The sequence below is a fragment of the Myxine glutinosa genome, unplaced genomic scaffold (genome assembly GCF_964187855.1).
Source record: "Myxine glutinosa unplaced genomic scaffold, kmMyxGlut1.1 SCAFFOLD_287, whole genome shotgun sequence".
NCBI classification, from domain to species: Eukaryota; Metazoa; Chordata; class Myxini; order Myxiniformes; family Myxinidae; genus Myxine; species Myxine glutinosa.
The window spans coordinates 255401-282039 of record NW_027616421.1 but is presented as its reverse complement, the minus strand read 5'-3'; positions in this window follow the sequence as shown (position 1 = coordinate 282039).

Here is a 26639-nt window from a genome sequence, read left to right as displayed (position 1 = left end):
GTGCGAAAAGTGGTTTTTCAACACTATCACAGGTGCAAAAAGTGTTTTTTCCACACTAATACAAGTGCAAAAGTGGTTTCCTGCACCAACACAAGTGCGAAAAGTGGTTTTTCAACATTAACACAAGTGCGAAAAGTGGTTTTTCAACACTAACACAAGTGTGAAAAGTGTTTTTTCCACACTAATACAAGTGCAAAAGTGGTTTCCTGCACCAACACAAGTGCGAAAAGTGGTTTTTCAACACTAACACAAGTGCGAAAAGTGGTTTTTCAACACTAACACAAGTGCAAAAAGTGTTTTTTCCATACTAATACAAGTGCAAAAGTGGTTTCCTGCACCAACACAAGTGCGAAAAGTGGTTTTTCAACACTAACACAAGTGCGAAAAGTGGTTTTTCAACAATAATACAAGTGCAAAAGACGTTTCCTGCACCAACACAAGTGCGAAAAGTGGTTTTTCAACACTAACACAAGTGCGAAAAGTGTTTTTTCAACACTAACACAAGTGCGAAAAGTGGTTTTTCCACACTAATACAAGTGTAAAAGTGGTTTCCTGCACCAACACAAGTGCGAAAAGTGGTTTTTCAACACTAACACAAGTGCGAAAAGTGGTTTTTCAACACTAACACAAGTGCGAAAAGTGGTTTTTCAACACTAACACAAGTGCGAAAAGTGTTTTTTCCACACTAATAAAGTGCAAAAGTGGTTTCCTGCACCAACACAAGTGCGAAAAGTGGTTTTTCAACACTAACACAAGTGCGAAAAGTGGTTTTTCCACACTAATACAAGTGCAAAGGTATTTTCCTGCATCAACACAAGTGCGAAAAGTGGTTTTTCAACACTAACACAAGTACGAAAAGTGGTTTTTCAACACTAACACAAGTGCGAAAAGTGGTTTTTCCACACTAATACAAGTGCAAAAGTGGTTTCCTGCACCAACACAAGTGTGAAAAGTGGTTTTTCAACACTAACACAAGTGCGAAAAGTGGTTTTTCAACACTAACACAAGTGCGAAAAGTGTTTTTTCCACACTAATACAAGTGCAAAAGTGGTTTCCTGCACCAACACAAGTGCGAAAAGTGGTTTTTCAACACTAACACAAGTGCGAAATGTGGTTTTTCAACACTAACACAAGTGCGAAAAGTGGTTTTTCCACACTAATACAAGTGCAAAAGTGGTTTCCTGCACCAACACAAGTGTGAAAAGTGGTTTTTCACCACTAACACAAGTGCGAAAAGTGGTTTTCAACACTAACACAAGAGCGAAAAGTGTTTTTTCAACACTAACACAAGTACGAAAAGTGGTTTTTCAACACTAACACAAGTGCGAAAAGTGGTTTTTCAACACTAACACAAGTGCGAAAAGTGGTTTTTCCACACTAATACAAGTGCAAAAGTGGTTTCCTGCACCAACACAAGTGCGAAAAGTGGTTTTTCAACACTAACACAAGTGCGAAAAGTGGTTTTTCAACACTATCACAGGTGCAAAAAGTGTTTTTTCCACACTAATACAAGTGCAAAAGTGGTTTCCTGCACCAACACAAGTGCGAAAAGTGGTTTTTCAACATTAACACATGTGCGAATAGTGGTTTTTCAACACTAACACAAGTGTGAAAAGTGTTTTTTCCACACTAATACAAGTGCAAAAGTGGTTTCCTGCACCAACACAAGTGTGAAAAGTGGTTTTTCAACACTAACACAAGTGCGAAAAGTGGTTTTTCAACACTATCACAAGTGCGAAAAGTGGTTTTTCAACACTAACACAAGTGCGAAAAGTGGTTTTTCCACACTTAATGCAAGTGCAAAAGTGGTTTCCTGCACCAACACAAGTGCGAAAAGTGGTTTTTCAACACTAACACAAGTGCGAAAAGTGGTTTTTCCACACTAATGCAAGTGCAAAAGTGGTTTCCTGCACCAACACAAGTGCGAAAAGTGGTTTTTCAACACTAACACAAGTGCGAAAAGTGGTTTTTCAACACTATCACAAGTGCAAAAAGTGTTTTTTCCACAATAATACAAGTGCAAAAGTGGTTTACTGCACCAACACAAGTGCGAAAAGTGTTTTTCAACACTAACACAAGTGCGAAAAGTGGTTTTTCAACACTAACACAAGTGCGAAAAGTGGTTTTCCACACTAATGCAAGTGCAAAAGTGGTTTCCTGCACCAACACAAGTGCGAGAAGTGCTTTTTCAACACTAACACAAGTGCGAAAAGTGGTTTTTCAACACTAACACAAGTGCGAAAAGTGGTTTTTCAACACTAACACAAGTGCGAAAAGTGGTTTTTCAACACTAACACAAGTGCGAAAAGTGGTTTTTCAACACTAACACAAGTGCGAAAAGTGGTTTTTCAACACTAACACAAGTGCGAAAAGTGGTTTTTCAACACTAACACAAGTGCGAAAAGTGGTTTTTCAACACTAACACAAGTGCGAAAAGTGGTTTTTCAACACTAACACAAGTGCAAAAAGTGGTTTTTCAACACTAACACAAGTGCGAAAAGTGGTTTTTCAACACTAACACAAGTGCGAAAAGTGGTTTTTCCACACTAATACAAGTGCAAAAGTGGTTTCCTGCACCAACACAAGTGTGAAAAGTGGTTTTTCACCACTAACATAAGTGCGAAAAGTGGTTTTTCAACACTAACACAAGTGCGAAAAGTGGTTTTTCAACACTAACACAAGTGTGAAAAGTGGTTTTTCAACACTAACACAAGTGCGAAAAGTGGTTTTTCAACACTAACACAAGTGCGAAAAGTGGTTTTTCCACACTAATACAAGTGCAAAAGTGGTTTCCTGCACCAACACAAGTGTGAAAAGTGGTTTTTCAACACTAACACAAGTTCGAAAAGTGGTTTTTCAACACTATCACAAGTGCAAAAAGTGTTTTTTCCACACTAATACAAGTGCAAAAGTGGTTTCCTGCACCAACACAAGTACGAAAAGTGGTTTTTCAACACTAACACAAGTGCAAAAAGTGGTTTTTCAACACTAACACAAGTGCGAAAAGTGGTTTTTCCACACTAATACAAGTGCAAAAGTGGTTTCCTGCACCAACACAAGTGTGAAAAGTGGTTTTTCAACACTAACACAAGTTCGAAAAGTGGTTTTTCAACACTATCACAAGTGCAAAAAGTGTTTTTTCCACACTAATACAAGTGCAAAAGTGGTTTCCTGCACCAACACAAGTGCGAAAAGTGGTTTTTCAACACTAACACAAGTGCGAAAAGTGGTTTTTCAACACTAACACAAGTGCGAAAAGTGGTTTTTCCACACTAATACAAGTGCAAAAGTGGTTTCCTGCACCAACACAAGTGCGAAAAGTGGTTTTTCAACACTAACACAAGTGCGAAATGTGGTTTTTCAACACTAACACAAGCGCGAAAAGTGGTTTTTCAAAACTAACACAAGTGCGAAAAGTGGTTTTTCAACACTAACACAAGTGCGAAAAGTGTTTTTTCCACACCAATACAAGTGCAAAAGTGGTTTCCTGCACCAACACAAGTGCGAAAAGTGGTTTTTCAACACTAACACAAGTGTGAAAAGTGGTTTTTCAACACTAACACAAGTGCGAAAAGTGGTTTTTCAACACTATCACAGGTGCAAAAAGTGTTTTTTCCACACTAATACAAGTGCAAAAGTGGTTTCCTGCACCAACACAAGTGCGAAAAGTGGTTTTTCAACATTAACACAAGTGCGAAAAGTGGTTTTTCAACACTAACACAAGTGTGAAAAGTGTTTTTTCCACACTAATACAAGTGCAAAAGTGGTTTCCTGCACCAACACAAGTGCGAAAAGTGGTTTTTCAACACTAACACAAGTGCGAAAAGTGGTTTTTCAACACTAACACAAGTGCAAAAAGTGTTTTTTCCATACTAATACAAGTGCAAAAGTGGTTTCCTGCACCAACACAAGTGCGAAAAGTGGTTTTTCAACACTAACACAAGTGCGAAAAGTGGTTTTTCAACAATAATACAAGTGCAAAAGACGTTTCCTGCACCAACACAAGTGCGAAAAGTGGTTTTTCAACACTAACACAAGTGCGAAAAGTGTTTTTTCAACACTAACACAAGTGCGAAAAGTGGTTTTTCCACACTAATACAAGTGTAAAAGTGGTTTCCTGCACCAACACAAGTGCAAAAAGTGGTTTTTCAACACTAACACAAGTGCGAAAAGTGGTTTTTCAACACTAACACAAGTGCGAAAAGTGTTTTTTCCACACTAATAAAGTGCAAAAGTGGTTTCCTGCACCAACACAAGTGCGAAAAGTGGTTTTTCAACACTAACACAAGTGCGAAAAGTGGTTTTTCCACACTAATACAAGTGCAAAGGTATTTTCCTGCATCAACACAAGTGCGAAAAGTGGTTTTTCAACACTAACACAAGTACGAAAAGTGGTTTTTCAACACTAACACAAGTGCGAAAAGTGGTTTTTCCACACTAATGCAAGTGCAAAAGTGGTTTCCTGCACCAACACAAGTGCGAAAAGTGGTTTTTCAACACTAACACAAGTGCGAAAAGTGGTTTTTCCACACTAATGCAAGTGCAAAAGTGGTTTCCTGCACCAACACAAGTGCGAAAAGTGGTTTTTCAACACTAACACAAGTGCGAAAAGTGGTTTTTCAACACTATCACAAGTGCAAAAAGTGTTTTTTCCACAATAATACAAGTGCAAAAGTGGTTTACTGCACCAACACAAGTGCGAAAAGTGTTTTTCAACACTAACACAAGTGCGAAAAGTGGTTTTTCAACACTAACACAAGTGCAAAAAGTGGTTTTTCCACACTAATGCAAGTGCAAAAGTGGTTTCCTGCACCAACACAAGTGCGAGAAGTGCTTTTTCAACACTAACACAAGTGCGAAAAGTGGTTTTTCAACACTAACACAAGTGCGAAAAGTGGTTTTTCAACACTAACACAAGTGCGAAAAGTGGTTTTTCAACACTAACACAAGTGCGAAAAGTGGTTTTTCAACACTAACACAAGTGCGAAAAGTGGTTTTTCAACACTAACACAAGTGCGAAAAGTGGTTTTTCAACACTAACAGAAGTGCGAAAAGTGGTTTTTCAACACTAACACAAGTGCGAAAAGTGGTTTTTCAACACTAACACAAGTGCAAAAAGTGGTTTTTCAACACTAACACAAGTGCGAAAAGTGGTTTTTCAACACTAACACAAGAGCGAAAAGTGGTTTTTCCACACTAATACAAGTGCAAAAGTGGTTTCCTGCACCAACACAAGTGTGAAAAGTGGTTTTTCACCACTAACATAAGTGCGAAAAGTGGTTTTTCAACACTAACACAAGTGCGAAAAGTGGTTTTTCAACACTAACACAAGTGTGAAAAGTGGTTTTTCAACACTAACACAAGTGCGAAAAGTGGTTTTTCAACACTAACACAAGTGCGAAAAGTGGTTTTTCCACACTAATACAAGTGCAAAAGTGGTTTCCTGCACCAACACAAGTGTGAAAAGTGGTTTTTCAACACTAACACAAGTTCGAAAAGTGGTTTTTCAACACTATCACAAGTGCAAAAAGTGTTTTTTCCACACTAATACAAGTGCAAAAGTGGTTTCCTGCACCAACACAAGTGCGAAAAGTGGTTTTTCAACACTAACACAAGTGCAAAAAGTGGTTTTTCAACACTAACACAAGTGCGAAAAGTGGTTTTTCCACACTAATACAAGTGCAAAAGTGGTTTCCTGCACCAACACAAGTGTGAAAAGTGGTTTTTCAACACTAACACAAGTTCGAAAAGTGGTTTTTCAACACTATCACAAGTGCAAAAAGTGTTTTTTCCACACTAATACAAGTGCAAAAGTGGTTTCCTGCACCAACACAAGTGCGAAAAGTGGTTTTTCAACACTAACACAAGTGCGAAAAGTGGTTTTTCAACACTAACACAAGTGCGAAAAGTGGTTTTTCCACACTAATACAAGTGCAAAAGTGGTTTCCTGCACCAACACAAGTGCGAAAAGTGGTTTTTCAACACTAACACAAGTGCGAAATGTGGTTTTTCAACACTAACACAAGCGCGAAAAGTGGTTTTTCAAAACTAACACAAGTGCGAAAAGTGGTTTTTCAACACTAACACAAGTGCGAAAAGTGTTTTTTCCACACCAATACAAGTGCAAAAGTGGTTTCCTGCACCAACACAAGTGCGAAAAGTGGTTTTTCAACACTAACACAAGTGTGAAAAGTGGTTTTTCAACACTAACACAAGTGCGAAAAGTGGTTTTTCAACACTATCACAGGTGCAAAAAGTGTTTTTTCCACACTAATACAAGTGCAAAAGTGGTTTCCTGCACCAACACAAGTGCGAAAAGTGGTTTTTCAACATTAACACAAGTGCGAAAAGTGGTTTTTCAACACTAACACAAGTGTGAAAAGTGTTTTTTCCACACTAATACAAGTGCAAAAGTGGTTTCCTGCACCAACACAAGTGCGAAAAGTGGTTTTTCAACACTAACACAAGTGCGAAAAGTGGTTTTTCAACAATAATACAAGTGCAAAAGACGTTTCCTGCACCAACACAAGTGCGAAAAGTGGTTTTTCAACACTAACACAAGTGCGAAAAGTGTTTTTTCAACACTAACACAAGTGCGAAAAGTGGTTTTTCCACACTAATACAAGTGTGAAAGTGGTTTCCTGCACCAACACAAGTGCGAAAAGTGGTTTTTCAACACTAACACAAGTGCGAAAAGTGGTTTTTCAACACTAACACAAGTGCGAAAAGTGTTTTTTCCACACTAATAAAGTGCAAAAGTGGTTTCCTGCACCAACACAAGTGCGAAAAGTGGTTTTTCAACACTAACACAAGTGCGAAAAGTGGTTTTTCCACACTGATACAAGTGCAAAGGTATTTTCCTGCATCAACACAAGTGCGAAAAGTGGTTTTTCAACACTAACACAAGTACGAAAAGTGGTTTTTCAACACTAACACAAGTGCGAAAAGTGGTTTTTCCACACTAATACAAGTGCAAAAGTGGTTTCCTGCACCAACACAAGTGTGAAAAGTGGTTTTTCAACACTAACACAAGTGCGAAAAGTGGTTTTTCAACACTAACACAAGTGCGAAAAGTGTTTTTTCCACACTAATACAAGTGCAAAAGTGGTTTCCTGCACCAACACAAGTGCGAAAAGTGGTTTTTCAACACTAACACAAGTGCGAAATGTGGTTTTTCAACACAAACACAAGTGCGAAAAGTGGTTTTTCCACACTAATACAAGTGCAAAAGTGGTTTCCTGCACCAACACAAGTGTGAAAAGTGGTTTTTCACCACTAACACAAGTGCGAAAAGTGGTTTTCAACACTAACACAAGAGCGAAAAGTGTTTTTTCAACACTAACACAAGTACGAAAAGTGGTTTTTCAACACTAACACAAGTGCGAAAAGTGGTTTTTCAACACTAACACAAGTGCGAAAAGTGGTTTTTCCACACTAATACAAGTGCAAAAGTGGTTTCCTGCACCAACACAAGTGCGAAAAGTGGTTTTTCAACACTAACACAAGTGCGAAAAGTGGTTTTTCAACACTATCACAGGTGCAAAAAGTGTTTTTTCCACACTAATACAAGTGCAAAAGTGGTTTCCTGCACCAACACAAGTGCGAAAAGTGGTTTTTCAACATTAACACATGTGCGAAAAGTGGTTTTTCAACACTAACACAAGTGTGAAAAGTGTTTTTTCCACACTAATACAAGTGCAAAAGTGGTTTCCTGCACCAACACAAGTGTGAAAAGTGGTTTTTCAACACTAACACAAGTGCGAAAAGTGGTTTTTCAACACTATCACAAGTGCGAAAAGTGGTTTTTCAACACTAACACAAGTGCGAAAAGTGGTTTTTCCACACTAATGCAAGTGCAAAAGTGGTTTCCTGCACCAACACAAGTGCGAAAAGTGGTTTTTCAACACTAACACAAGTGCGAAAAGTGGTTTTTCCACACTAATGCAAGTGCAAAAGTGGTTTCCTGCACCAACACAAGTGCGAAAAGTGGTTTTTCAACACTAACACAAGTGCGAAAAGTGGTTTTTCAACACTATCACAAGTGCAAAAAGTGTTTTTTCCACAATAATACAAGTACAAAAGTGGTTTACTGCACCAACACAAGTGCGAAAAGTGTTTTTCAACACTAACACAAGTGCGAAAAGTGGTTTTTCAACACTAACACAAGTGCGAAAAGTGGTTTTTCCACACTAATGCAAGTGCAAAAGTGGTTTCCTGCACCAACACAAGTGCGAGAAGTGCTTTTTCAACACTAACACAAGTGCGAAAAGTGGTTTTTCAACACTAACACAAGTGCGAAAAGTGGTTTTTCAACACTAACACAAGTGCGAAAAGTGGTTTTTCAACACTAACACAAGTGCGGAAAGTGGTTTTTCAACACTAACACAAGTGCGAAAAGTGTTTTTTCCACACTAATACAAGTGCAAAAGTGGTTTCCTCCACCAACACAAGTGCGAAAAGTGGTTTTTCAACACTAACACAAGTGCGAAAAGTGGTTTTTCAACACTAACACAAGTGTGAAAAGTGGTTTTTCAACACTAACACAAGTGCGAAAAGTGTTTTTTTCATACTAATACAAGTGCAAAAGTGGTTTCCTGCACCAACATAAGTGCGAAAAGTGGTTTTTCAACACTAACACAAGTGCGAAAAGTGGTTTTTCAACACTAACACAAGTGCGAAGTGTTTTTTCCACACTAATACAAGTGCAAAAGTGGTTTCCTGCACCAACACAAGTGCGAAAAGTGGTTTTTCAACACTAACACAAGTGCGAAAAGTGGTTTTTCAACACTAACACAAGTGCGAAAAGTGGTTTTTCAACACTAACACAAGTGCGAAAAGTGGTTTTTCAACACTAACACAAGTGCGAAAAGTGGTTTTTCAACACTAACACAAGTGCGAAAAGTGGTTTTTCAACACTAACACAAGTGCGAAAAGTGGTTTTTCAACACTAACACAAGTGCAAAAAGTGGTTTTTCAACACTAACACAAGTGCGAAAAGTGGTTTTTCAACACTAACACAAGTGCGAAAAGTGGTTTTTCCACACTTATACAAGTGCAAAAGTGGTTTCCTGCACCAACACAAGTGTGAAAAGTGGTTTTTCACCACTAACATAAGTGCGAAAAGTGGTTTTTCAACACTAACACAAGTGCGAAAAGTGGTTTTTCAACACTAACACAAGTGCGAAAAGTGGTTTTTCAACACTAACACAAGTGCGAAAAGTGGTTTTTCCACACTAATACAAGTGCAAAAGTGGTTTCCTGCACCAACACAAGTGTGAAAAGTGGTTTTTCAACACTAACACAAGTTCGAAAAGTGGTTTTTCAACACTATCACAAGTGCAAAAAGTGTTTTTTCCACACTAATACAAGTGCAAAAGTGGTTTCCTGCACCAACACAAGTGCGAAAAGTGGTTTTTCAACACTAACACAAGTGCAAAAAGTGGTTTTTCAACACTAACACAAGTGCGAAAAGTGGTTTTTCCACACTAATACAAGTGCAAAAGTGGTTTCCTGCACCAACACAAGTGTGAAAAGTGGTTTTTCAACACTAACACAAGTTCGAAAAGTGGTTTTTCAACACTATCACAAGTGCAAAAAGTGTTTTTTCCACACTAATACAAGTGCAAAAGTGGTTTCCTGCACCAACACAAGTGCGAAAAGTGGTTTTTCAACACTAACACAAGTGCGAAAAGTGGTTTTTCAACACTAACACAAGTGCGAAAAGTGGTTTTTCCACACTAATACAAGTGCAAAAGTGGTTTCCTGCACCAACACAAGTGCGAAAAGTGGTTTTTCAACACTAACACAAGCGCGAAAAGTGGTTTTTCAAAACTAACACAAGTGCGAAAAGTGGTTTTTCAACACTAACACAAGTGCGAAAAGTGTTTTTTCCACACCAATACAAGTGCAAAAGTGGTTTCCTGCACCAACACAAGTGCGAAAAGTGGTTTTTCAACACTAACACAAGTGTGAAAAGTGGTTTTTCAACACTAACACAAGTGCGAAAAGTGGTTTTTCAACACTAACACAAGCGCGAAAAGTGGTTTTTCAAAACTAACACAAGTGCGAAAAGTGGTTTTTCAACACTAACACAAGTGCGAAAAGTGTTTTTTCCACACCAATACAAGTGCAAAAGTGGTTTCCTGCACCAACACAAGTGCGAAAAGTGGTTTTTCAACACTAACACAAGTGTGAAAAGTGGTTTTTCAACACTAACACAAGTGCGAAAAGTGGTTTTTCAACACTATCACAGGTGCAAAAAGTGTTTTTTCCACACTAATACAAGTGCAAAAGTGGTTTCCTGCACCAACACAAGTGCGAAAAGTGGTTTTTCAACATTAACACAAGTGCGAAAAGTGGTTTTTCAACACTAACACAAGTGTGAAAAGTGTTTTTTCCACACTAATACAAGTGCAAAAGTGGTTTCCTGCACCAACACAAGTGCGAAAAGTGGTTTTTCAACACTAACACAAGTGCGAAAAGTGGTTTTTCAACACTAACACAAGTGCAAAAAGTGTTTTTTCCATACTAATACAAGTGCAAAAGTGGTTTCCTGCACCAACACAAGTGCGAAAAGTGGTTTTTCAAAACTAACACAAGTGCAAAAAGTGGTTTTTCAACAATAATACAAGTGCAAAAGACGTTTCCTGCACCAACACAAGTGCGAAAAGTGGTTTTTCAACACTAACACAAGTGCGAAAAGTGTTTTTTCAACACTAACATAAGTGCGAAAAGTGGTTTTTCCACACTAATACAAGTGTAAAAGTGGTTTCCTGCACCAACACAAGTGCGAAAAGTGGTTTTTCAACACTAACACAAGTGCGAAAAGTGGTTTTTCAACACTAACACAAGTGCGAAAAGTGGTTTTTCAACACTAACACAAGTGCGAAAAGTGTTTTTTCCACACTAATAAAGTGCAAAAGTGGTTTCCTGCACCAACACAAGTGCGAAAAGTGGTTTTTCAACACTAACACAAGTGCGAAAAGTGGTTTTTCCACACTAATACAAGTGCAAAAGTGGTTTCCTGCACCAACACAAGTGTGAAAAGTGGTTTTTCAACACTAACACAAGTGCGAAAAGTGGTTTTTCAACACTAACACAAGTGCGAAAAGTGTTTTTTCCACACTAATACAAGTGCAAAAGTGGTTTCCTGCACCAACACAAGTGCGAAAAGTGGTTTTTCAACACTAACACAAGTGCGAAATGTGGTTTTTCAACACTAACACAAGTGCGAAAAGTGGTTTTTCCACACTAATACAAGTGCAAAAGTGGTTTCCTGCACCAACACAAGTGTGAAAAGTGGTTTTTCAACACTAACACAAGTGCGAAAAGTGGTTTTTCAACACTAACACAAGTGCGAAAAGTGTTTTTTCCACACTAATACAAGTGCAAAAGTGGTTTCCTGCACCAACACAAGTGCGAAAAGTGGTTTTTCAACACTAACACAAGTGCGAAATGTGGTTTTTCAACACTAACACAAGTGCGAAAAGTGGTTTTTCCACACTAATACAAGTGCAAAAGTGGTTTCCTGCACCAACACAAGTGTGAAAAGTGGTTTTTCAACACTAACACAAGTTCGAAAAGTGGTTTTTCAACACTATCACAAGTGCAAAAAGTGTTTTTTCCACACTAATACAAGTGCAAAAGTGGTTTCCTGCACCAACACAAGTGTGAAAAGTGGTTTTTCAACACTAACACAAGTGCGAAAAGTGGTTTTTCAACACTATCACAGGTGTAAAAAGTGTTTTTTCCACACTAATACAAGTGCAAAAGTGGTTTCCTGCACTAACACAAGTGCGAAAAGTGGTTTTTCAACATTAACACAAGTGCGAAAAGTGGTTTTTCAACACTAACACAAGTGTGAAAAGTGTTTTTTCCACACTAATACAAGTGCAAAAGTGGTTTCCTGCACCAACACAAGTGTGAAAAGTGGTTTTTCAACACTAACACAAGTGCGAAAAGTGGTTTTTCAACACTAACACAAGTGCGAAAAGTGGTTTTTCAACACTAACACAAGTGCGAAAAGTGGTTTTTCAACACTAACACAAGTGCAAAAAGTGTTTTTTCCATACTAATACAAGTGCAAAAGTGGTTTCCTGCACCAACACAAGTGCGAAAAGTGGTTTTTCAACACTAACACAAGTGCGAAAAGTGGTTTTTCAACAATAATACAAGTGCAAAAGACGTTTCCTGCACCAACACAAGTGCGAAAAGTGGTTTTTCAACACTAACACAAGTGCGAAAAGTGTTTTTTCAACACTAACACAAGTGCGAAAAGTGGTTTTTCCACACTAATACAAGTGTAAAAGTGGTTTCCTGCACCAACACAAGTGCGAAAAGTGGTTTTTCAACACTAACACAAGTGCGAAAAGTGGTTTTTCAACACTAACACAAGTGCGAAAAGTGGTTTTCCACACTAATAAAGTGCAAAAGTGGTTTCCTGCACCAACACAAGTGCGAAAAGTGGTTTTTCAACACTAACACAAGTGCGAAAAGTGGTTTTTCAACACTAACACAAGTGCGAAAAGTGGTTTTTCAACACTAACACAAGTGCGAAAAGTGGTTTTTCCACACTAATACAAGTGCAAAGGTGTTTTCCTGCATCAACACAAGTGCGAAAAGTGGTTTTTCAACACTAACACAAGTGCAAAAAGTGATTTTTCAACACTAACACAAGTGCAAAAAGTGATTTTTCAACACTAACACAAGTGCGAAAAGTGTTTTTTCCACACTAATACAAGTGCAAAAGTGGTTTCCTGCACCAACACAAGTGCGAAAAGTGGTTTTTCAACACTAACACAAGTACGAAAAGTGGTTTTTCAACACTAACACAAGTGCGAAAAGTGGTTTTTCCACACTAATACAAGTGCAAAAGTGGTTTCCTGCACCAACACAAGTGTGAAAAGTGGTTTTTCAACACTAACACAAGTGCGAAAAGTGGTTTTTCAACACTAACACAAGTGCGAAAAGTGTTTTTTCCACACTAATACAAGTGCAAAAGTGGTTTCCTGCACCAACACAAGTGCGAAAAGTGGTTTTTCAACACTAACACAAGTGCGAAAAGTGGTTTTTCCACACTAATACAAGTGCAAAAGTGGTTTCCTGCACCAACACAAGTGTGAAAAGTGGTTTTTCACCACTAACACAAGTGCAAAAAGTGGTTTTCAACACTAACACAAGTGCGAAAAGTGTTTTTTCAACACTAACACAAGTACGAAAAGTGGTTTTTCAACACTAACACAAGTGCGAAAAGTGGTTTTTCAACACTAACACAAGTGCGAAAAGTGGTTTTTCCACACTAATACAAGTGCAAAAGTGGTTTCCTGCACCAACACAAGTATGAAAAGTGGTTTTTCAACACTAACACAAGTTCGAAAAGTGGTTTTTCAACACTATCACAAGTGCAAAAAGTGATTTTCCACACTAATACAAGTGCAAAAGTGGTTTCCTGCACCAACACAAGTGCGAAAAGTGGTTTTTCAACACTAACACAAGTGCAAAAAGTGGTTTTTCAACACTAACACAAGTGCAAAAAGTGGTTTTTCAACACTAACACAAGTGCGAAAAGTGGTTTTTCCACACTAACACAAGTGCAAAAGTGGTTTCCTGCACCAACACAAGTGCGAAAAGTGGTTTTTCAACACTAACACAAGTGCGAAATGTGGTTTTTCAACACTAACACAAGTGCGAACAGTGGTTTTTCAAAACTAACACAAGTGCGAAAAGTGGTTTTTCAACACTAACACAAGTGCGAAAAGTGGTTTTTCAAAACTAACACAAGTGCGAAAAGTGGTTTTTCAACACTAACACAAGTGCGAAAAGTGTTTTTTCCACACTAATACAAGTGCAAAAGTGGTTTCCTGCACCAACACAAATGCGAAAAGTGGTTTTTCAACACTAACACAAGTGCGAAAAGTGGTTTTTCAAAACTAACACAAGTGCGAAAAGTGGTTTTTCAACACTAACACAAGTGCGAAAAGTGGTTTTTCAACAATAATACAAGTGCAAAAGACGTTTCCTGCACCAACACAAGTGCGAAAAGTGGTTTTTCAACACTAACACAAGTACGAAAAGTGGTTTTTCAACACTAACACAAGTGCGAAAAGTGGTTTTTCCACACTAATACAAGTGCAAAAGTGGTTTCCTGCACGAACACAAGTGTGAAAAGTGGTTTTTCAACACTAACACAAGTGCGAAAAGTGGTTTTTCAACACTAACACAAGTGCGAAAAGTGTTTTTTCCACACTAATACAAGTGCGAAAAGTGGTTTTTCCACACTAATACAAGTGCAAAAGTGTTTTCCTGCATCAACACAAGTGCGAAAAGTGGTTTTTCAACACTAACGCAAGTGCGAAAAGTGGTTTTTCAACACTAACACAAGTACGAAAAGTGGTTTTTCCACACTAATACAAGTGCAAAAGTGTTTTCCTGCATCAACACAAGTGCGAAAAGTGGTTTTTCAACACTAACACAAGTGCGAAAAGTGGTTTTTCCACACTAATACAAGTGCAAAGGTGTTTTCCTGCATCAACACAAGTGCGAAAAGTGGTTTTTCAACACTAACACAAGTGCAAAAAGTGATTTTTCAACACTAACACAAGTGCGAAAAGTGTTTTTTCCACACTAATACAAGTGCAAAAGTGGTTTCCTGCACCAACACAAGTGCGAAAAGTGGTTTTTCAACACTAACACAAGTGCGAAAAGTGGTTTTTCAACACTAACACAAGTACGAAAAGTGGTTTTTCAACACTAACACAAGTGCGAAAAGTGGTTTTTCAACACTAACACAAGTGCGAAAAGTGGTTTTTCAACACTAACACAAGTGCGGAAAGTGGTTTTTCAACACTAACACAAGTGCGAAAAGTGTTTTTTCCACACTAATACAAGTGCAAAAGTGGTTTCCTGCACCAACACAAGTGCGAAAAGTGGTTTTTCAACACTAACACAAGTGCGAAAAGTGGTTTTTCAACACTAACACAAGTGTGAAAAGTGGTTTTTCAACACTAACACAAGTGCGAAAAGTGTTTTTTCCACACTAATACAAGTGCAAAAGTGGTTTCCTGCACCAACATAAGTGCGAAAAGTGGTTTTTCAACACTAACACAAGTGCGAAAAGTGGTTTTTCAACACTAACACAAGTGCGAAGTGTTTTTTCCACACTAATACAAGTGCAAAAGTGGTTTCCTGCACCAACACAAGTGCGAAAAGTGGTTTTTCAACACTAACACAAGTGCGAAAAGTGGTTTTTCAACACTAACACAAGTGCGAAAAGTGGTTTTTCAACACTAACACAAGTGCGAAAAGTGGTTTTTCAACACTAACACAAGTGCGAAAAGTGGTTTTTCAACACTAACACAAGTGCGAAAAGTGGTTTTTCAACACTAACACAAGTGCGAAAAGTGGTTTTTCAACACTAACACAAGTGCGAAAAGTGGTTTTTCAACACTAACACAAGTGCGAAAAGTGGTTTTTCCACACTAATGCAAGTGCAAAAGTGGTTTCCTGCACCAACACAAGTGCGAGAAGTGCTTTTTCAACACTAACACAAGTGCGAAAAGTGGTTTTTCAACACTAACACAAGTGCGAAAAGTGGTTTTTCAACACTAACACAAGTGCGAAAAGTGGTTTTTCAACACTAACACAAGTGTGGAAAGTGGTTTTTCAACACTAACACAAGTGCGAAAAGTGTTTTTTCCACACTAATACAAGTGCAAAAGTGGTTTCCTGCACCAACACAAGTGCGAAAAGTGGTTTTTCAACACTAACACAAGTGCGAAAAGTGGTTTTTCAACACTAACACAAGTGTGAAAAGTGGTTTTTCAACACTAACACAAGTGCGAAAAGTGTTTTTTCCACACTAATACAAGTGCAAAAGTGGTTTCCTGCACCAACATAAGTGCGAAAAGTGGTTTTTCAACACTAACACAAGTGCGAAAAGTGGTTTTTCAACACTAACACAAGTGCGAAGTGTTTTTTCCACACTAATACAAGTGCAAAAGTGGTTTCCTGCACCAACACAAGTGCGAAAAGTGGTTTTTCAACACTAACACAAGTGCGAAAAGTGGTTTTTCAACACTAACACAAGTACGAAAAGTGGTTTTTCAACACTAACACAAGTGCGAAAAGTGGTTTTTCCACACTAATACAAGTGCAAAAGTGGTTTCCTGCACCAACACAAGTGTGAAAAGTGGTTTTTCAACACTAACACAAGTGCGAAAAGTGGTTTTTCAACACTAACACAAGTGCGAAAAGTGTTTTTTCCACACTAATACAAGTGCAAAAGTGGTTTCCTGCACCAACACAAGTGCGAAAAGTGGTTTTTCAACACTAACACAAGTGCGAAAAGTGGTTTTTCCACACTAATACAAGTGCAAAAGTGGTTTCCTGCACCAACACAAGTGTGAAAAGTGGTTTTTCACCACTAACACAAGTGCAAAAAGTGGTTTTCAACACTAACACAAGTGCGAAAAGTGTTTTTTCAACACTAACACAAGTACGAAAAGTGGTTTTTCAACACTAACACAAGTGCGAAAAGTGGTTTTTCAACACTAACACAAGTGCGAAAAGTGGTTTTTCCACACTAATACAAGTGCAAAAGTGGTTTCCTGCACCAACACAAGTATGAAAAGTGGTTTTTCAACACTAACACAAGTTCGAAAAGTGGTTTTTCAACACTATCACAAGTGCAAAAAGTGATTTTCCACACTAATACAAGTGCAAAAGTGGTTTCCTGCACCAACACAAGTGCGAAAAGTGGTTTTTCAACACTAACACAAGTGCAAATAGTGGTTTTTCAACACTAACTCAAGTGCAAAAAGTGGTTTTTCAACACTAACACAAGTGCGAAAAGTGGTTTTTCCACACTAACACAAGTGCAAAAGTGGTTTCCTGCACCAACACAAGTGCGAAAAGTGGTTTTTCAACACTAACACAAGTGCGAAATGTGGTTTTTCAACACTAACACAAGTGCGAACAGTGGTTTTTCAAAACTAACACAAGTGCGAAAAGTGGTTTTTCAACACTAACACAAGTGCGAAAAGTGGTTTTTCAAAACTAACACAAGTGCGAAAAGTGGTTTTTCAACACTAACACAAGTGCGAAAAGTGTTTTTTCCACACTAATACAAGTGCAAAAGTGGTTTCCTGCACCAACACAAATGCGAAAAGTGGTTTTTCAACACTAACACAAGTGCGAAAAGTGGTTTTTCAAAACTAACACAAGTGCGAAAAGTGGTTTTTCAACACTAACACAAGTGCGAAAAGTGGTTTTTCAACAATAATACAAGTGCAAAAGACGTTTCCTGCACCAACACAAGTGCGAAAAGTGGTTTTTCAACACTAACACAAGTACGAAAAGTGGTTTTTCAACACTAACACAAGTGCGAAAAGTGGTTTTTCCACACTAATACAAGTGCAAAAGTGGTTTCCTGCACGAACACAAGTGTGAAAAGTGGTTTTTCAACACTAACACAAGTGCGAAAAGTGGTTTTTCAACACTAACACAAGTGCGAAAAGTGTTTTTTCCACACTAATACAAGTGCGAAAAGTGGTTTTTCCACACTAATACAAGTGCAAAAGTGTTTTCCTGCATCAACACAAGTGCGAAAAGTGGTTTTTCAACACTAACACAAGTGCGAAAAGTGGTTTTTCAACACTAACACAAGTACGAAAAGTGGTTTTTCCACACTAATACAAGTGCAAAAGTGTTTTCCTGCATCAACACAAGTGCGAAAAGTGGTTTTTCAACACTAACACAAGTGCGAAAAGTGGTTTTTCCACACTAATACAAGTGCAAAGGTGTTTTCCTGCATCAACACAAGTGCGAAAAGTGGTTTTTCAACACTAACACAAGTGCAAAAAGTGATTTTTCAACACTAACACAAGTGCGAAAAGTGTTTTTTCCACACTAATACAAGTGCAAAAGTGGTTTCCTGCACCAACACAAGTGCGAAAAGTGGTTTTTCAACACTAACACAAGTGCGAAAAGTGGTTTTTCAACACTAACACAAGTACGAAAAGTGGTTTTTCAACACTAACACAAGTGCGAAAAGTGGTTTTTCAACACTAACACAAGTGCGAAAAGTGGTTTTTCAACACTAACACAAGTGCGGAAAGTGGTTTTTCAACACTAACACAAGTGCGAAAAGTGTTTTTTCCACACTAATACAAGTGCAAAAGTGGTTTCCTGCACCAACACAAGTGCGAAAAGTGGTTTTTCAACACTAACACAAGTGCGAAAAGTGGTTTTTCAACACTAATACAAGTGCAAAAGTGGTTTCCTGCACCAACATAAGTGCGAAAAGTGGTTTTTCAACACTAACACAAGTGCGAAAAGTGGTTTTTCAACACTAACACAAGTGCGAAGTGTTTTTTCCACACTAATACAAGTGCAAAAGTGGTTTCCTGCACCAACACAAGTGCGAAAAGTGGTTTTTCAACACTAACACAAGTGCGAAAAGTGGTTTTTCAACACTAACACAAGTGCGAAAAGTGATTTTTCAACACTAACACAAGTGCGAAAAGTGGTTTTTCAACACTAACACAAGTGCGAAAAGTGGTTTTTCAACACTAACACAAGTGCGAAAAGTGGTTTTTCAACACTAACACAAGTGCGAAAAGTGGTTTTTCAACACTAACACAAGTGCGAAAAGTGGTTTTTCAACACTAACACAAGTGCGAAAAGTGGTTTTTCCACACTAATGCAAGTGCAAAAGTGGTTTCCTGCACCAACACAAGTGCGAAAAGTGGTTTTTCAACACTAACACAAGTGCGAAAAGTGGTTTTTCAACACTATCACAAGTGCAAAAAGTGTTTTTTCCACAATAATACAAGTGCAAAAGTGGTTTCCTGCACCAACACAAGTGCGAAAAGTGTTTTTCAACACTAACACAAGTGCGAAAAGTGGTTTTTCAACACTAACACAAGTGCGAAAAGTGGTTTTTCCACACTAATGCAAGTGCAAAAGTGGTTTCCTGCACCAACACAAGTGCGAGAAGTGCTTTTTCAACACTAACACAAGTGCGAAAAGTGCTTTTTCAACACTAACACAAGTGCGAAAAGTGGTTTTTCAACACTAACACAAGTGCGAAAAGTGGTTTTTCAACACTAACACAAGTGCGGAAAGTGGTTTTTCAACACTAACACAAGTGCGAAAAGTGTTTTTTCCACACTAATACAAGTGCAAAAGTGGTTTCCTGCACCAACACAAGTGCGAAAAGTGGTTTTTCAACACTAACACAAGTGCGAAAAGTGGTTTTTCAACACTAACACAAGTGTGAAAAGTGGTTTTTCAACACTAACACAAGTGCGAAAAGTGTTTTTTCCACACTAATACAAGTGCAAAAGTGGTTTCCTGCACCAACATAAGTGCGAAAAGTGGTTTTTCAACACTAACACAAGTGCGAAAAGTGGTTTTTCAACACTAACACAAGTGCGAAGTGTTTTTTCCACACTAATACAAGTGCAAAAGTGGTTTCCTGCACCAACACAAGTGCGAAAAGTGGTTTTTCAACACTAACACAAGTGCGAAAAGTGGTTTTTCAACACTAACACAAGTGCGAAAAGTGGTTTTTCAACACTAACACAAGTGCGAAAAGTGGTTTTTCAACACTAACACAAGTGCGAAAAGTGGTTTTTCAACACTAACACAAGTGCGAAAAGTGGTTTTTCAACACTAACACAAGTGCGAAAAGTGTTTTTTCCATACTAATACAAGTGCAAAAGTGGTTTCCTGCACCAACACAAGTGCGAAAAGTGGTTTTTCAACACTAACACAAGTGCAAAAAGTGGTTTTCCAACACTAACACAAGTGCAAAAAGTGGTTTTTCAACACTAACACAGGTGCGAAAAGTGGTTTTTCCACACTAATACAAGTGCAAAAGTGGTTTCCTGCACCAACACAAGTGTGAAAAGTGGTTTTTCACCACTAACATAAGTGCGAAAAGTGGTTTTTCAACACTAAAAAAAATGCGAAAAGTGGTTTTTCAACACTAACACAAGTGTGAAAAGCGGTTTTTCAACACTAACACAAGTGCGAAAAGTGGTTTTTCAACACTACCACACAAGTGCGAAAAGTGGTTTTTCCACACTAATACAAGTGCAAAAGTGGTTTCCTGCACCAACACAAGTGTGAAAAGTGGTTTTTCAACACTAACACAAGTTCGAAAAGTGGTTTTTCAACACTATCACAAGTGCAAAAAGTGTTTTTTCCACACTAATACAAGTGCAAAAGTGGTTTCCTGCACCAACACAAGTGCGAAAAGTGGTTTTTCAACACTAACACAAGTGCGAAAAGTGGTTTTTCAACACTAACACAAGTGCGAAAAGTGGTTTTTCCACACTAATACAAGTGCAAAAGTGGTTTCCTGCACCAACACAAGTGCGAAAAGTGGTTTTTCAACACTAACACAAGTGCGAAATGTGGTTTTTCAACACTAACACAAGCGCGAAAAGTGGTTTTTCAAAACTAACACAAGTGCGAAAAGTGGTTTTTCAACACTAACACAAGTGCGAAAAGTGTTTTTTCCACACCAATACAAGTGCAAAAGTGGTTTCCTGCACCAACACAAGTGCGAAAAGTGGTTTTTCAACACTAACACAAGTGCGAAAAGTGGTTTTTCAACATTAACACAAGTGCGAAAAGTGGTTTTTCAACACTAACACAAGTGTGAAAAGTGTTTTTTCCACACTAATACAAGTGCAAAAGTGGTTTCCTGCACCAAAACAAGTGCGAAAAGTGGTTTGTCAACACTAACACAAGTGCGAAAAGTGGTTTTTCAACACTAACACAAGTGCAAAAAGTGTTTTTTCCATACTAATACAAGTGCAAAAGTGGTTTCCTGCACCAACACAAGTGCGAAAAGTGGTTTTTCAACACTAACACAAGTGCGAAAAGTGGTTTTTCAACAATAATACAAGTGCAAAAGACGTTTCCTGCACAAACACAAGTGCAAAAAGTGGTTTTTCAACACTAACACAAGTGCGAAAAGTGTTTTTTCAACACTAACACAAGTGCGAAAAGTGGTTTTTCCACACTAATACAAGTGTAAAAGTGGTTTCCTGCACCAACACAAGTGCGAAAAGTGGTTTTTCAACACTAACACAAGTGCGAAAAGTGGTTTTTCAACACTAACACAAGTGCGAAAAGTGGTTTTTCAACACTAACACAAGTGCGAAAAGTGTTTTTTCCACACTAATAAAGTGCAAAAGTGGTTTCCTGCACCAACACAAGTGCGAAAAGTGGTTTTTCAACACTAACACAAGTGCGAAAAGTGGTTTTTCCACACTAATACAAGTGCAAAGGTGTTTTCCTGCATCAACACAAGTGCGAAAAGTGGTTTTTCAACACTAACACAAGTGCAAAAAGTGATTTTTCAACACTAACACAAGTGCGAAAAGTGTTTTTTCCACACTAATACAAGTGCAAAAGTGGTTTCCTGCACCAACACAAGTGCGAAAAGTGGTTTTTCAATACTAACACAAGTGCGAAAAGTGGTTTTTCAACACTAACACAAGTACGAAAAGTGGTTTTTCAACACTAACACAAGTGCGAAAAGTGGTTTTTCCACACTAATACAAGTGCAAAAGTGGTTTCCTGCACCAACACAAGTGTGAAAAGTGGTTTTTCAACACTAACACAAGTGCGAAAAGTGGTTTTTCAACACTAACACAAGTGCGAAAAGTGTTTTTTCCACACTAATACAAGTGCAAAAGTGGTTTCCTGCACCAACACAAGTGCGAAAAGTGGTTTTTCAACACTAACACAAGTGCGAAAAGTGGTTTTTCAACACTAACACAAGTACGAAAAGTGGTTTTTCAACACTAACACAAGTGCGAAAAGTGGTTTTTCCACACTAATACAAGTGCAAAAGTGGTTTCCTGCACCAACACAAGTGTGAAAAGTGGTTTTTCAACACTAACACAAGTGCGAAAAGTGGTTTTTCAACACTAACACAAGTGCGAAAAGTGTTTTTTCCACACTAATACAAGTGCAAAAGTGGTTTCCTGCACCAACACAAGTGCGAAAAGTGGTTTTTCAACACTAACACAAGTGCGAAATGTGGTTTTTCAACACTAACACAAGTGCGAAAAGTGGTTTTTCCACACTAATACAAGTGCAAAAGTGGTTTCCTGCACCAACACAAGTGTGAAAAGTAGTTTTTCACCACTAACACAAGTGCGAAAAGTGGTTTTCAACACTAACACAAGAGCGAAAAGTCTTTTTTCAACACTAACACAAGTATGAAATGTGGTTTTTCAACACTAACACAAGTTCGAAAAGTGGTTTTTCAACACTATCACAAGTGCAAAAAGTGTTTTTTCCACACTAATACAAGTGCAAAAGTGGTTTCCTGCACCAACACAAGTGCGAAAAGTGGTTTTTCAACACTAACACAAGTGCAAAAAGTGGTTTTTCAACACTAACACAAGTGCAAAAAGTGGTTTTTCAACACTAACACAAGTGCGAAAAGTGGTTTTTCCACACTAATACAAGTGCAAAAGTGGTTTCCTGCACCAACACAAGTGCGAAAAGTGGTTTTTCAACACTAACACAAGTGCGAAAAGTGGTTTTTCAACACTAACACAAGTGCGAAAAGTGTTTTTTCCACACTAATACAAGTGCAAAAGTGGTTTCCTGCACCAACATAAGTGCGAAAAGTGGTTTTTCAACACTAACACAAGTGCGAAAAGTGGTTTTTCAACACTAACACAAGTGCGAAAAGTGTTTTTTCCACACTAATACAAGTGCAAAAGTGGTTTCCTGCACCAACACAAGTGCGAAAAGTGGTTTTTCAACACTAACACAAGTGCGAAAAGTGTTTTTTCCACACTAATACAAGTGCAAAAGTGGTTTCCTGCACCAACACAAGTGCGAAAAGTGGTTTTTCAACACTAACACAAGTGCGAAAAGTGGTTTTTCAACACTAACACAAGTGCGAAAAGTGGTTTTTCAACACCAACACAAGTGCGAAAAGTGTTTTTTCCATACTAATACAAGTGCAAAAGTGGTTTCCTGCACCAACACAAGTGCGAAAAGTGGTTTTTCAACACTAACACAAGTGCAAAAAGTGGTTTTTCAACACTAACACAAGTGCGAAAAGTGGTTTTTCAACACTAACACAAGTGCGAAAAGTGGTTTTTCCACACTAATACAAGTGCAAAAGTGGTTTCCTGCACCAACACAAGTGTGAAAAGTGGTTTTTCACCACTAACATAAGTGCGAAAAGTGGTTTTTCAACACTAACACAAGTGCGAAAAGTGGTTTTTCAACACTAACACAAGTGCGAAAAGTGGTTTTTCCACACTAATACAAGTGCAAAAGTGGTTTCCTGCACCAACACAAGTGTGAAAAGTGGTTTTTCACCACTAACATAAGTGCGAAAAGTGGTTTTTCAACACTAACACAAGTGCGAAAAGTGGTTTTTCAACACTAACACAAGTGCAAAAAGTGGTTTTTCCACACTAATACAAGTGCAAAAGTGGTTTCCTGCACCAACACAAGTGTGAAAAGTGGTTTTTCACCACTAACATAAGTGCGAAAAGTGGTTTTTCAACACTAACACAAGTGCGAAAAGTGGTTTTTCCACACTAATACAAGTGCAAAAGTGGTTTCCTGCACCAACACAAGTGTGAAAAGTGGTTTTTCAACACTAACACAAGTTCGAAAAGTGGTTTTTCAACACTATCACAAGTGCAAAAAGTGTTTTTTCCACACTAATACAAGTGCAAAAGTGGTTTCCTGCACCAACACAAGTGCGAAAAGTGGTTTTTCAACACTAACACAAGTGCAAAAAGTGGTTTTTCAACACTAACACAAGTGCGAAAAGTGGTTTTTCCACACTAATACAAGTGCAAAAGTGGTTTCCTGCACCAACACAAGTGTGAAAAGTGGTTTTTCAACACTAACACAAGTTCGAAAAGTGGTTTTTCAACACTAACACAAGTGCAAAAAGTGTTTTTTCCACACTAATACAAGTGCAAAAGTGGTTTCCTGCACCAACACAAGTGCGAAAAGTGGTTTTTCAACACTAACACAAGTGCGAAAAGTGGTTTTTCAACACTAACACAAGTGCGAAAAGTGGTTTTTCCACACTAATACAAGTGCAAAAGTGGTTTCCTGCACCAACACAAGTGCGAAAAGTGGTTTTTCAACACTAACACAAGTGCGAAATGTGGTTTTTCAACACTAACACAAGCGCGAAAAGTGGTTTTTCAAAACTAACACAAGTGCGAAAAGTGGTTTTTCAACACTAACACAAGTGCGAAAAGTGTTTTTTCCACACCAATACAAGTGCAAAAGTGGTTTCCTGCACCAACACAAGTGCGAAAAGTGGTTTTTCAACACTAACACAAGTGCGAAAAGTGGTTTTTCAACACTATCACAGGTGCAAAAAGTGTTTTTTCCACACTAATACAAGTGCAAAAGTGGTTTCCTGCACCAACACAAGTGCGAAAAGTGGTTTTTCAACATTAACACATGTGCGAAAAGTGGTTTTTCAACACTAACACAAGTGTGAAAAGTGTTTTTTCCACACTAATACAAGTGCAAAAGTGGTTTCCTGCACCAACACAAGTGTGAAAAATGGTTTTTCAACACTAACACAAGTGCGAAAAGTGGTTTTTCAACACTATCACAAGTGCGAAAAGTGGTTTTTCAACACTAACACAAGTGCGAAAAGTGGTTTTTCCACACTAATGCAAGTGCAAAAGTGGTTTCCTGCACCAACACAAGTGCGAAAAGTGGTTTTTCAACACTAACACAAGTGCGAAAAGTGGTTTTTCCACACTAATGCAAGTGCAAAAGTGGTTTCCTGCACCAACACAAGTGCGAAAAGTGGTTTTTCAACACTAACACAAGTGCGAAAAGTGGTTTTTCAACACTATCACAAGTGCAAAAAGTGTTTTTTCCACAATAATACAAGTGCAAAAGTGGTTTCCTGCACCAACACAAGTGCGAAAAGTGTTTTTCAACACTAACACAAGTGCGAAAAGTGGTTTTTCAACACTAACACAAGTGCGAAAAGTGGTTTTTCCACACTAATGCAAGTGCAAAAGTGGTTTCCTGCACCAACACAAGTGCGAGACGTGCTTTTTCAACACTAACACAAGTGCGAAAAGTGGTTTTTCAACACTAACACAAGTGCGAAAAGTGGTTTTTCAACACTAACACAAGTGCGAAAAGTGGTTTTTCAACACTAACACAAGTGCGAAAAGTGGTTTTTCCACACTAATACAAGTGCAAAAGTGGTTTCCTGCACCAACACAAGTGTGAAAAGTGGTTTTTCAACACTAACACAAGTTCGAAAAGTGGTTTTTCAACACTATCACAAGTGCAAAAAGTGTTTTTTCCACACTAATACAAGTGCAAAAGTGGTTTCCTGCACCAACACAAGTGTGAAAAGTGGTTTTTCAACACTAACATAAGTGCGAAAAGTGGTTTTTCAACACTAAAAAAAATGCGAAAAGTGGTTTTTCAACACTAACACAAGTGTGAAAAGCGGTTTTTCAACACTAACACAAGTGCGAAAAGTGGTTTTTCAACACTAACACAAGTGCGAAAAGTGGTTTTTCCACACTAATACAAGTGCAAAAGTGGTTTCCTGCACCAACACAAGTGTGAAAAGTGGTTTTTCAACACTAACACAAGTTCGAAAAGTGGTTTTTCAACACTATCACAAGTGCAAAAAGTGTTTTTTCCACACTAATACAAGTGCAAAAGTGGTTTCCTGCACCAACACAAGTGCGAAAAGTGGTTTTTCAACACTAACACAAGTGCGAAATGTGGTTTTTCAACACTAACACAAGCGCGAAAAGTGGTTTTTCAAAACTAACACAAGTGCGAAAAGTGGTTTTTCAACACTAACACAAGTGCGAAAAGTGTTTTTTCCACACCAATACAAGTGCAAAAGTGGTTTCCTGCACCAACACAAGTGCGAAAAGTGGTTTTTCAACACTAACACAAGTGCGAAAAGTGGTTTTTCAACACTATCACAGGTGCAAAAAGTGTTTTTTCCACACTAATACAAGTGCAAAAGTGGTTTCCTGCACCAACACAAGTGCGAAAAGTGGTTTTTCAACATTAACACATGTGCGAAAAGTGGTTTTTCAACACTAACACAAGTGTGAAAAGTGTTTTTTCCACACTAATACAAGTGCGAAAAGTGGTTTTTCAACACTAACACAAGTGCGAAAAGTGTTTTTTCCACACCAATACAAGTGCAAAAGTGGTTTCCTGCACCAACACAAGTGCGAAAAGTGGTTTTTCAACACTAACACAAGTGCGAAAAGTGGTTTTTCAACACTATCACAGGTGCAAAAAGTGTTTTTTCCACACTAATACAAGTGCAAAAGTGGTTTCCTGCACCAACACAAGTGCGAAAAGTGGTTTTTCAACATTAACACATGTGCGAAAAGTGGTTTTTCAACACTAACACAAGTGTGAAAAGTGTTTTTTCCACACTAATACAAGTGCAAAAGTGGTTTCCTGCACCAACACAAGTGTGAAAAATGGTTTTTCAACACTAACACAAGTGCGAAAAGTGGTTTTTCAACACTATCACAAGTGCGAAAAGTGGTTTTTCAACACTAACACAAGTGCGAAAAGTGGTTTTTCCACACTAATGCAAGTGCAAAAGTGGTTTC